Genomic DNA, 12,257 nt, shown 5'->3' with positions numbered 1-12,257 from the left:
CGCCCCGCCTCTTCCCCTGATGGCTAAGGACATGGCTAGGGAGAGGGCAAGCGCTTAGCTGCGCCCACCCCGCCCCCTGCCACGCTGCTAAACTCCCTCCCACCTATGGCCACTGCTATGGGCTCCCATAGGAGCCCATGCAGCGGCAGACATATTCCGGTCCAAAAGATAGTTCCAGGACTATCTTTTGGGCCTGACATAAAAACGCCCGGTGCTATATTGGCTTGGCCGGGCGTTTTTACGTCTCAGAAATATGCCCATGTGATCTGATGCTTTGGAATCCAATGCATCAGATCACAGCGCATATTGGCCAGCCGTGAAAACGGCCGGCCGATATGCGCTCATGCGAAAGAAGCCTAACTTATATAAGAAAATTGTCATGCTTCTGTCAGCACATAGTTAATTATTTGCCAGCACACCTTGTTTCTGTAGGCTCTTTTCAGACAAGCCAGGGTTAACTGCTCCTGTCCTTTTTAGTCCAGGTTAATTACCATGCTAGGGTCTGAGAGGTGTGCTGGTGATTGATGCATCTGTCTGCCTATCAGCTTCTCCCGCCTCCCTATAAGAGCCAGCTCTTTCTGCCTGGGAGTTGCCGATTATTCTCCAGTGTTCCCTGAGCAGTCCTGCTGCTCAGACCTGCTGAGTGTCTGGCTCTGGTACTTTATTCCATTCCCTGTGTGTTTTACTTCGGTCCTGCTCCTGTGGAGGTTACCTTGGCTCAATCCAGCTCTGCCTTGGTCCTGTGGTTTTCCTATCGTGTTGGTTATTCCATCTGCCTAGCCTGTCAGTACTAGTAGATTGTCCTGTGTTGGTACGGCGGTTCCTTTCTGTCCTGCCACTTGGCAGCATAGGGTCAGTGTTGGCGGCCTGGACCTGTCCACCTTTGGGGCTACCTCCAGGAAGGGACATTGGCGTGGGTGGGAGTCAGGGAGTCTAGCGCCGTGCATACCTGTGCACACTACTAGTACTGTAACAGAAATATGTTGTTTTTTACTACACATACTACGGTACCTGTGGCACTTTCTAAAGCTGGATTCACACGGCCATAAGTATATTGCACTCAAGGAATTTGGGCGCAACTCGCTTTGGACAACACACAGACACCCTTCTGTATGCTGCTCTTTCTCCATGGACTCTACACATTGCATGTCCTATTCTCATTTATAAAAATGGACAAGAATAGGTAATACAATGATCTATTTCACACGGACCATTGGGCATAATAGCCGCGTAGGCTATTATGGGGCTGTGTACTGTCTGGGGAATACATGGACGGTATATGGCTGAATAAATGGTCCCTAATTTGTACATTTCAATTTAAAATAAAAATTACTATTTACTTTGTTTCTTTCATAAAACTTTTTCTGAATCTAAAAAGAAATGGCAGTAGGCACCATGATGAACAAAGCTAGAATTTCACCCGAGACATATTTTTGTTCTCCCAAGTAATGCATAAATAGCCCCGTCCTGCTTTGTATTATAAAGAACTGTGCAACTTGCAGGTGCTTTACAAGAAAAACATGAAGCAACAACTACATTTCCCTGTAACACTCTTTCTATTGTACAGAACTGTTATCTGTGTTTTGCAGTATTTTCCTGTATCTACTTTGAGGTCTTCCTCACTTGCCATTTGTCCCGGTTGATAAGACCATAAGTGTCACAGGAAGGGCACCCTCATAAATGTACTGATTAGCCCTAAACAGGCCTCCACTTTTATGGCCTTTATTTCCTGTGATATTTGATTCAATTAACCTAAAGGTCGGATTACACAATGTGAATGTCGTCAATGTAACTTATTAAAAATCATTAGCTAATTTCCCTGTAAAAGTGTTATCTATGTTTTACAACAAATGGTGTTTCTGCAGGTGACTAATCTTTGCAGATACAGTCAGTGCTTCCTCTGCTACAGGTGAAATTTTATAAATGTGACATTACGTGTTTTTTTGGCAGATCCCACTGATTTCTGCAAGACTTGTCAGATCCTCAGCAGAGGGTGGTAATGGAAATGAGAATTGGACAGGATGCAGAACGTGTTAAAGCGTGTTTCCAGTGATCAAGACTGTGAGATATGGTATAGAATAACATTGCTGTAGTTTAGGTTTATTTTTTTGTCTTAGCAGTTTCTTTTTGAGTTCTAATATACAGGGTGGGCCACAGAAAAGTAGCCTGGCACCATACTCTAATGAAAGTTTTAATTTTCCTTCAGTAGTATAAGAAATGAAATCTGCACTGTGATTGTTTGCTATAGGCAGCAAGGACAAATTTTCTTTTAGGCATCTTTCATAAGAGTGGTGTGCCAGGCTACTTGTGGAATTGAAAATGACTTAAATCTGCCTGTAATTCTGCATCAAAATCCGCAGTTAGACCTGCAGATTTTGGTCCAGAAATCCACAGCAGCAACTTAAACTGTGTCTTGCGGTGAAGCCTGGTGGAATAATCTTGCCCGTGTGAAAGCACACTATAGCTTTTGCATATAGTATCACCCCTAGATCACTGAACTACATTAACCAAATTGCTAGTTGCCAAGTGGTTCACAAGGGAACAGAGGTGTGGTAGCCACTGGGATAGGGGTGATGGCCCACTTACACGAGGGGGGCCACCATAGCATCATTTATATGGGCTCTAGCCTTGCCCTAGCTGCACTCTTGGTGTGGAGGATATTCTGGTGTTCTACAGTAAGGCATTCTGATGCCATGTAGCCCTAGCCTTAGGGCGCCCACCCACTGGCGTTTGCGATTTTCGTGCGTGAAAAACGCGGCGTTTTCCCCGCGTTTTTCGCGGCGTTTTCGCGGCTTTTCCATTAATTTCCATTGACTTTCATGGGTGCATTAGGAGAAAAATAAGGACACATATGCAACTGACAGTTCCTATGTTAAAAAACGCAACGCAAAAAAAAAACGCCAGTGGACAGGAGTACATTCAATTCTAATTGCTCTTGAGAAAAAACGCAAAACGCAAAGAAAAAAAAATCGCCAGTGGGTGGGCGCCCTTAGTCTGTTTCTTAAATTTAGAAAAATTGATTGCAATACAATTTAAATCCCTGTTCATGCACCAGTAGGGTGCCAGTGCGTTGTGCGGTGACCACAGTTTTACAATATGGTTTGGGGCTGTGGAGCTTGTACAGGTGAAACACATGGATTAACACTTGTTCAGGCCACTTATAGGAAAACTGCTCTGCAAAACCACAGCAATTTAAGGTAAAACCACATGTGGTTTTGCTAAATGCTTTTTGATGGTTGGAATTAGGGATGAGCGAACGTGTCCGTTACGGACACATCCGCACCCGGACACCGGCTTTGCCGAACACTGCAGTGTTCGCGCGTAAGTGTCCGGGTGCCGCCGGGGGGCGGGGAGATGCGCGGCGGCGTGGGCGGCAGTAGCGGGGAACAGGGGGGAGCCCTCTCTCTCTCCCTCTCCCCCCCACTCCCCGCCGCACCCCCCCGCGCTGCCACGGCGGCCCCCGAACTTTTTCGCCCGAACACTGAAGTGTTCGCAAAGTTCGGTGTTCGGGCGAAAAAGGGGCGGAGCCGAACGTGTTCGCTCATCTCTAGTTGGAATGTATCAAGGTTATATTTAACAGATGTTTTGTAGCTGAAGCTTTATATGGATATACTGAATATAATATATTTATATGACCAAATCTGATGGTCACGTTGTAGGTATTATTGTATCTTGATGCCACCGGAAGTTCAGGTGAAGTCAAGATACTGAGTGTTTGACAGGGGGTTGCCGCCCCCTGTTCCTGATTGGCTATCCGTCTGTCTCCCCATCCTGCTCCTCACAGGTCCTGTAGCCACTGGCGTCCGGCGTGGAGGAACGGCTGTATCCTTGTCCTGGCCCTCACAGCTCCTGTAGGCAGCGGCGTCCAGCGTGGAGGAAAGGCTGTCTCCCAGTGCTGGGCCCGACAGGACCTGTAGGCGGGGGGGGAGTCTGGCATGCAGTAAGGTGACAGGCGCTGGTCGGGACTTATGAGCGCTGCTGGGCACCAGACTATAGCGCTAAGGAAGGTGAGAGCGCCCTGTCTTGGCTTTACACCGCTGCTATCCCATGGAGCAGTGAGCGGCGGCGCTGGGGACTTAAATGCGCTGCTGTGGAAAAGAGTGCTGAGCATTGGCGCTCCACACTTAACAGCGACATATGGGTGAGCGCAGCAGAGTGCGGGAAGTGCCCAAGTTACTTAGCGGAGAGCACAGCGGCAGGGAGAGCAGCGGGTTCTCGGACGCCAATGGAGGCAGCAGCGGGGCAGGAGTGTATGTGCAGCAGCCTTCAGCGGTCCACAGCGGTGGGGGTGCCTGCATTATTGAGCAGAGCACTTTTGCTGCTCCCCGGACACACAGTGCATAAATTGTGCCCTGCCCTGGAAGCTTTGCTTTAGGGCTGCTAGGACCTACATAAAGCCAGCCAATCAGAAGCTAGGGCTGTGACAGGGGTGTTCCTGCATCCATGCCCTGTCAAACCCCTAGCTCCCGGTGGCGTCAAGATACAATAATACCCACATTTGTGTTTGTTGAGCGCTTGTTGAACGCTTTGCCCTGAGTCTATATATTGTTCTGAGGCAGCATATCCAAATCTATCTGACTCATTATTGATAGGACATGAATGCAATATTTAGTAGGAGTAGAGCTGTGACAACACTTGTGCGATAAATAACATATTACACCAGTCACTGGGAACAGCTATGGAAAGAGACTCCAACTGTGTTCTGGATTTCTACTACTTGTGATCTGTTTTACAACTGAGCGATCTCGGCTGGGTATTATTAGATGGCATTTATCAGTAGACAATTATACTTTTGCCAACAGATGAGTAATAAATTGACTTTCTGGATTCTGTGCAGTTTTGAAGTCTTGTTTAACCCTTCTAGTTCATGCTGTAGTAAACTACAGGATTTGCTCCTTGCTGTAGAATATTTTTGAATGGGAAAGGAAAAAAAGGTTAATTGGTTGATATGTAGCTCATTTGGGTTGGATTCCCGCAGGCACTTCAGAATACGCCATGCAAATTCCACAACATTACAGCACAAGCCATGTGGAGATTTAATACATTTCCTTCAAATGAAGCGGAAAATATCCGTAAGGAATCCACAGCATGCCTATTCAGTGTTAAGGCACGCAAGCCACAATCAAGAAGTAGATCTGGGGTGGAATCACAATGGCAGTCCCAGCCTATATGATGAGACCTTCGATGCATTGCCCCTATTATTCAGCACAGATGAGTGCCTCTTAACTGTTACTGGAGAAGTTCCCTTAGAAGTCATCTATGTAATCCCTTCGTGTTTCCTGTCACTGCAGAAGTTCCATCTATCGGGAATCCCTGAGTATTTAACATTACCTTCTTCTCTACCTCCCTACAATATCTCTTGTGGTATAAAACTAATTGGCTACCAGAGTGGTATTTCCCCTAGCTGGTCAATCAGCCATAATGAAAGTGTATTACCTCTGGGCTGGTCTTTACATGGGTGCTGGTTATTTTCTTGCAGGAGGTGTTTGTACCAGCAGTAATACCTTGCCCAGCTTTGTTATGTGTATGTGTGTGTGTGTGTGTGTGTGTGTATATATATATATATATATATATATATATATATATATATATATATAAATTTTTTCCATCTGATATATATCATTCTCTACTCTCCATCTAGCGACAAGCTATGTCCCTTAGGTTCAAGACATGGGGACATGTCTGTCCTATCAGGATGATCACCTGCTTTTAGGCAGGGTCCACCAAGCCAAAGTTGGTTAGGGAGAGTGTTCTCACTCCTGCATTTTTGTTATCGCTTTTTGACCCCCTTTGTGATCCCTATATTTTGGTGTTTAAATATATGTCTATATTTGTCTCTTGTGGACAAAAGCAACATCTTGGTGAGACATTCATGCGTCACAGTTATCTACCCCTGCACAAACGTAATATATATTCTGTGGATTTACACTTCAGATTTCAACCCTTGAACTACAAGGGTCAAAATCCACAATAGATCCGCTACAAAAACTGTAGCCAAATCTGCACTATTTAGGTGCGGATTTGAACACTGCAGATTACCAGTGTATTTGCTGCAGGTTTGCCGCTGCGAAAAGCCCGCAGCAAATACGGCCTGTGTGAAGATTGTGGCTCACACAAACTATTTGCAGGACAGATTAGAGGGGTTATCCAATTTTTCAAATACATAAAATAAAAACAGCAGCGAACGCTCCAAAGTTAAAAAAAAGCGCTACTCATTTCTTCAGTTCTCCGCTCGTCCAGCACAGGTGCTCCATTGGTGCCCCCAATCTACAAGTGGCTGACACCTGAATGCTGAGGCCACTGATATCAGGGCTCATGTACATGTTAGTTCCATGTTCTGGACATGCTACATGTTGGCACTTTCTGTGCTGCTGTAAGGTGTCTCTATTGTATATAGCACCATATTCTCCAATACAATGCAGAGCACAGAAAAAGAAAAAGGAGTCGTATGAGAGTTCTAATTTTTATAGAGCTGAATTGATAAATGCAGGAAAGTCAATGTACACAGAATTATGCTATAATTCATAATGCAGACATTTCCCAAGTGAGGCTCACCTAGGAATGCAATGAAAAGTCAACTACGGATTTTGCTGAAAGCGATGAAGCCTATGATATTTATGCTAATGCACTGGGGTAGCTCCTGAAGGCGTAGCAGAAAGCAAATATAAGCAGAACATAACTAGGGCAAGCTTGGCCTCACTACAATGCAAAAATACAATAAATCTTGACAATGCTAAAGGTTATTGTCTTTGGCTTGTTGGCTATTGGAATTGTTGCATTATTTTAAAATAGGTTCCTATCTATCTATCTATCTATCTATCTATCTATCTATCTATCTATCTATCGGAATCTGTGTTTTGCCTAGGTCAGTTTCATATAACGAATTGGAAGTGCCTGTAATAAGGACAAGTGTCTTGGCTTTGCCATGGGCCTATTGACCCAAACTCAAAGCACTGTAAGAATCTTTGATGCTTTGGGTTCGGGTTAGTAGACTTGTGGTTGGACCAGGATACTTATATATCTATAATAGGGATAAGTGTGCCCTTAATATCGTCACATGAAACTGGCCTTATGGTCAAGGTTGGTTTTGGGTGGTGATGGCAAACTTGGCAATAGCCCAAATCTTCTATTTCCTTTGAGGCTACTGAGGAGAGGTACCCAGTAGTAAAACTAACCATTATTATTAATCAGTATATGGTGGTATAATTAGGAAACTAATTTACAGTATTCTATTGGGGAAGTATACGCTAGAAATGCGTACACGTAGGCACTATGTTAAACTGTGGAACCAGTTTTTTTTAATAGATATTAAGAAATAAAAGCTACATTTTTAAGGAAGTGCTAGAATTTTATGCATTTATTCTGGAGTAACACAATTATCAGTAGTCTACCGGGTTTTCCTTGCACTCCTGTGAATTGAACCGGCTAAATTGAATTAAGAAGAATGGGTGAGCTGACTTCTTTCTACTTGATATACCGATTTATTTTTTTATATTTAGCAGAAAATCCACACCAAAATCCGTGTAGATGTGGGTGCGGACCTGCAGCAAACTTCAGCCCTCCTATTGAAAAAGGTGAAATCAGCTGCAAATTCGCTGCCAAATCCAAGTCAAACTCTGCAGCAAAGGTTTGGATTTTGGCGCTATTTTTGACAGGGAAAGGATGCGGATTTTGGTGTGGATTTTCACAACTCGAGAATCAGCACCATTTCCGCTACATGCATACGAGCGCGAAACTAGTGTTAGTTTTGTGTGTTGCAAGATAAAAAATCATGGCATGTCCTATTTTTTTCGTGTTCCTTGAAATGCATCGCCCATTGTTTTCAATGGGACCTTAAAGACATCGATGGCACTTGCATGCCGTGCGATGTGTCTTGCGAGTATGATGTTTCCCATTTAAATTAATGGCAAACACTTGTGATTCTCAATTGCGCACGAAAGACGTACGTGAGGATTGGAATTTCACAGAACCGATGCAACGTGTTTTCGCATGAAAACGCCCCACATTTACATGTAAAAGGCACATTGACAAGAACAATATTGAGCCGAGTAGCGCAATATCGAACCAAGTTTCTCCGCCCAATATTGCGATCGCTCGTAAGAATGTAGCCTTAGGGTGTGTTCACAATCACTGATTTGCTGCAGATTTTGTTGTAAATTTTAAACAAATCTGCTGCAGATTTTAAGCCTTTGACTTCAATTCAATTGAAAGGCTGAAATCTGCTGCCTTGTGAATGTACCCCAATGGGTATTATTTGAATGGTGCATGTTATTATGATATTCTATGGGGGACCTATATCTGCTTTATATTGCAGTATTATATCTTGGCGCTGTATGTGATAGTATTATGGTATTAAAATCATCCATTATATTGGGATTGCGTAAAAATGCAGCAAAAATGCAGTTGCATACGTATTCACTGCACTTTTGTGCATGTTGGTAAGAGACGGTAGTTCAAAATATAATAACATCAATTGTGCACTTTTCTATTTTTTTGTGAGTGTGTGAAAAAAAATGCAGGGAATACACGCACAAAAAAACTTGAATATAACCTGGCTAATGGCTCATGGGCCCAGGTACAACAGTTTATCTTAGGGGCCCCACAACTTCTCTTAACCCCTGAACACCGAGGCGTAGCTTGAAGCTCCTGGGCCCAAGTGCAAAATCAGTAACAGGTCCCCCAACTATAATGCTTTGTTCATAGTACTGGGCTCCCTATATGGAGAAAGGAGGCCTTATGGGCCCCCTAAGGCCTCCTGCACCCGGGGTGGATTTGCATTGCGAAATCCGGAGAGGGATTCCACCTCCAGATTCTGCAGCAAAACAAGCCCATAGCATGCTATGAGAAAACACTATAATCCTGCCCACGAGCGGAAATCGATTGCAATTTTCCGCTTGCGGGGGAACAATCACAGCATGGTGTGATTTTGTGCGGGCTATCGATGGATGGCTTCCATTGAAGTCATTGGAAGCAATCTGTCCCACGGCCATTGTAGGAGCCGTGTCATCTCCATAGCGACAGCGCGGTGCCCTCTGAACTGCACATGTCCAGGGCGGCGCTCTGGTTGGCACATTTGCAGCAGAGGAGGCTGCGTCATTGCAATAGCGACGGTGCAGCGTCCTCTGTATTGCACATGTGCCGGCCGGCGCTCCAGCTGGCACATTCGCAGCAGGAGAGAAAACGCTGGACAGGTAAGCTGGGGTCACCGGCCGGGCACAGGGTCGAACTCCACTGTGGAAATCCCGCTGTGTTATGTCAATGGAGAGAGGCGGGGGAGCGAGAGGAGATACTAGCTCCCATGCAGCAGCATGAGAGCTAGTATGTGCAGGGACGAGTGGCGGGCATCGTTTGCCCGACAGTCGTCCCATCTAAAAAAGCCTTAAGTCAGAAAGGAAATTTTTTTGTGGCACTTTTCAGTTGTCGTGCCTATTTGTGCCAGTGAAGGCTGTAGGTTTGGTGTTTTTTTTTCTGGACATTTTTGTATAGGCTTCTCTATGGGACATAAAAAAAACATAGAAGTACAAACTACACTAGCACCACAAAAAAAGCCTGTCAGAAATATATGTACCAGTGTGTGTGTCAAGGAAGCCGATAGTTGACAATAGGCAGGTCAGTTCAAACAACCTGGGGATTATACGCCACAGTTGAAGGCTTGGTATGCATTTATTACATAATATTGAGGCACAGTAACATATTTACAATCAAATATTAGTGCAGTCTTGCAATATACTAAAATATGTGGATTATATAGGACAATTAAGAAGAATGACTCACACTGGAATGTGTTGCCTTTGCAAAAATGTAACCGGATTAGGAGGAGAAATATTGAGAGACGATCTAAGGACACGTCTTACCTATGTCACTAGAATGGTATTTTGTATAGTATCCATTATAACAATCAGGACCAGCTTTAGAGCTTTCCACTTGCATAGGACACATCATCTGCCACTACTGATGGGGGCGCTACTCCTGATGGCCTGGGTACCCAGAGATTGCACCCTCAACTCCACTTTGATGCCTAAATCTATAGTTGCACAGCCAGCTATACTCCCTAGTTTACTGATTGTATTATTTGGGCAGTATATGGCACACTATATGGGCTACACCCATACAAGGAGCTTCACAGGGCACAAACCAACCTTACGGCAATCTAGTATACAGGGCGATTTTTAAAAAAAATGGTACAAAAGTAAAGCTGATTTATTCATACATGAATTGTCATACAACAGCCAGAATGACATGAGAGGATAGAAGAACTCTTCAAGTTTTTATTGCACCTTACAGATGTTTGGACACAGTTGGTGACAGGGCAGATGTCAAGTCAGTAGTCTAGTTCTGCCCAGACATCCTAGAATATCCTCTGTTATCAATTCCACTGCAGCAAAGATGTGTTTTAGATTGTCCAGTGTCACCAACGGACACTAGACAATGGAACATCTGTAAGGTGCATTAAAAACTTGAAGAGTTCTTCTATCTTTTCATGTCATTCTGGCTGTTGTATGTCAATTCAAGTATGAATCAATCAGCTTTACTTTTGCATCATTCTTTCTGAATCACCCTATACAGTATACATTCCATAGTCTACTGTAACGGGCAGTGCATTTGTTTAGTATTCAGTAGTAGTAATCACTCAGCTTTTTGATGGCGAACATAAATGCAGATTTATGGACACTTTACGGCAACAATCCATTACACACATAACCTGCTCTCCTCTCAAGCTGCGTATCTGTGCTGTCTTTTTCTTCTTTGACTCCACTACAAACACAAAATACTTGTAATTTTTTACAGGCGACATCACCTGCATTTTTAATAGGGATCTGTTCTGAAGAATTTTTTCATTAACGTGTGGTTTTGGTGCAGTGTTTAGATTTCATAGTTGGTGCATTTCTCAATCACACTGGTTGCCTTACAAGCAACATTGCACATACCGTAGTACCTTCAAGTCAACCAACCAATCAAATCAATGACTTGTTGGATGGCTTTGTTTTTGTTTTTTTTGAGCATATGTAGATGAAAATGCTTTTGTCATAGTTACTCTCAGCATTATAGATTACTTTTCTATGATTTTACTCTGCTTTTATACATTGCACCTGTCATTTAATAGCTCCGTATAACGTGTACTCATCAATTAGTTGGACGTAAATATAGTATTTTTATATTTAGAAGTGCTAAAGAAAATTCAATTCTTTCACCACTGCTTATTTATGCATCTACGAAGAGTAGAATAAGGAGGAAAGAAGTCAGTACTCACCCCTGCGCTGGAGTACAAGTCACTGATGTCTACGTCGCTCTCCAGGTACCAATGACTGCAGCTTTGATGGGTTGTATCTCATGTTCTTGTGTCTTTGTTGTAAGCCCCTATGTGCTGTTCCACCTACTGTTAGTTCTCACTGAGCTCTCTCCTCCTTGACTACTGGCTCCTGCGGCAGATCTTGTTTCCCAGTACTCACTATGCATTTGGTCTGGCAGAAGCAAGCCTAACCAGAAGCTTTGAGACAGGAGGGGGTGGGAGGAAGGAGGGAATAAGCAGGCTTTATCCTTCTAAGGAAAATAGCAAGAATGCAATGGAGGAGGGAATAAGACTGCTGCGTAAAGGTGCAATTCATGCCAATTAGAGCCATATGTCCCAACTTCTGCAATTTTTTTATATGTACTAATTCTACTTTAATCATGTAGTTGGGTTATAATCGTCTGCAATGAGGACTCGTTATACTCAAGCTGTACCTCAGCTCATTGGCAGATCAGATATACTCTACATACATTTGGTTTATTGCAATTTTGGTTTTCTCAGTCATTTGCGAATATGTCATAACTATGAATGGCAGCTTTGAGGTTCTCTAGAGATCTTTGATTCTACCAGGTTATGGTACTAGGAGTTCAATAGTTACATATTGCTGCTTTATGTCAGGTGCTAATGATGTGACCTTGGATGCAATGACACAGTAAAAGCACTGCTGAATTTCAGAGTTGAGAATGATATAGGGGGTAGGTGGCCATCCTAAAATAAAAAATGAATATATAACCCCCAGCACTGGGGTCCACAAGAGGTGTTTGTCTTGACTTACCTTAGGAAGACAAGGCATAATTTGTTAAACTGCTGCTCTGATACTAGGAATCGTTGTGCAAATGCCCTATCACAGGGTCTACCTCTCAACCGGTATGAAGGGATGTTCTGACATACAGACCACACCACGTTCTTAATTACAACAGGATCAACAGTATATTGACACTGAACGATAATTTGGATGTGACGAATG

General features: G+C 43.6%; 1 protein-coding gene across 1 annotated transcript in view; it reads right to left on the bottom strand.

Annotated features, from left to right (window-relative positions):
- BOK (BCL2 family apoptosis regulator BOK) overlaps window positions 1–11,480 on the bottom strand; it is a 34,437-nt gene extending 22,957 nt beyond the window's left edge. The window contains exon 1 of the mRNA XM_066598558.1: window positions 11,252–11,480. The gene's annotated coding sequence lies outside the window, so the exon portion shown is untranslated. The remainder of the gene's footprint in view (window positions 1–11,251) is intronic.
- Window positions 11,481–12,257: the final 777 nt, after the last annotated feature.

This window comes from Eleutherodactylus coqui, chromosome 1 (assembly GCF_035609145.1).
Source record: "Eleutherodactylus coqui strain aEleCoq1 chromosome 1, aEleCoq1.hap1, whole genome shotgun sequence".
Lineage (NCBI taxonomy): Eukaryota > Metazoa > Chordata > Amphibia > Anura > Eleutherodactylidae > Eleutherodactylus > Eleutherodactylus coqui.
Note: the sequence above shows the minus strand (reverse complement) of the source record. Positions and strands in the feature narration are given on the sequence as shown.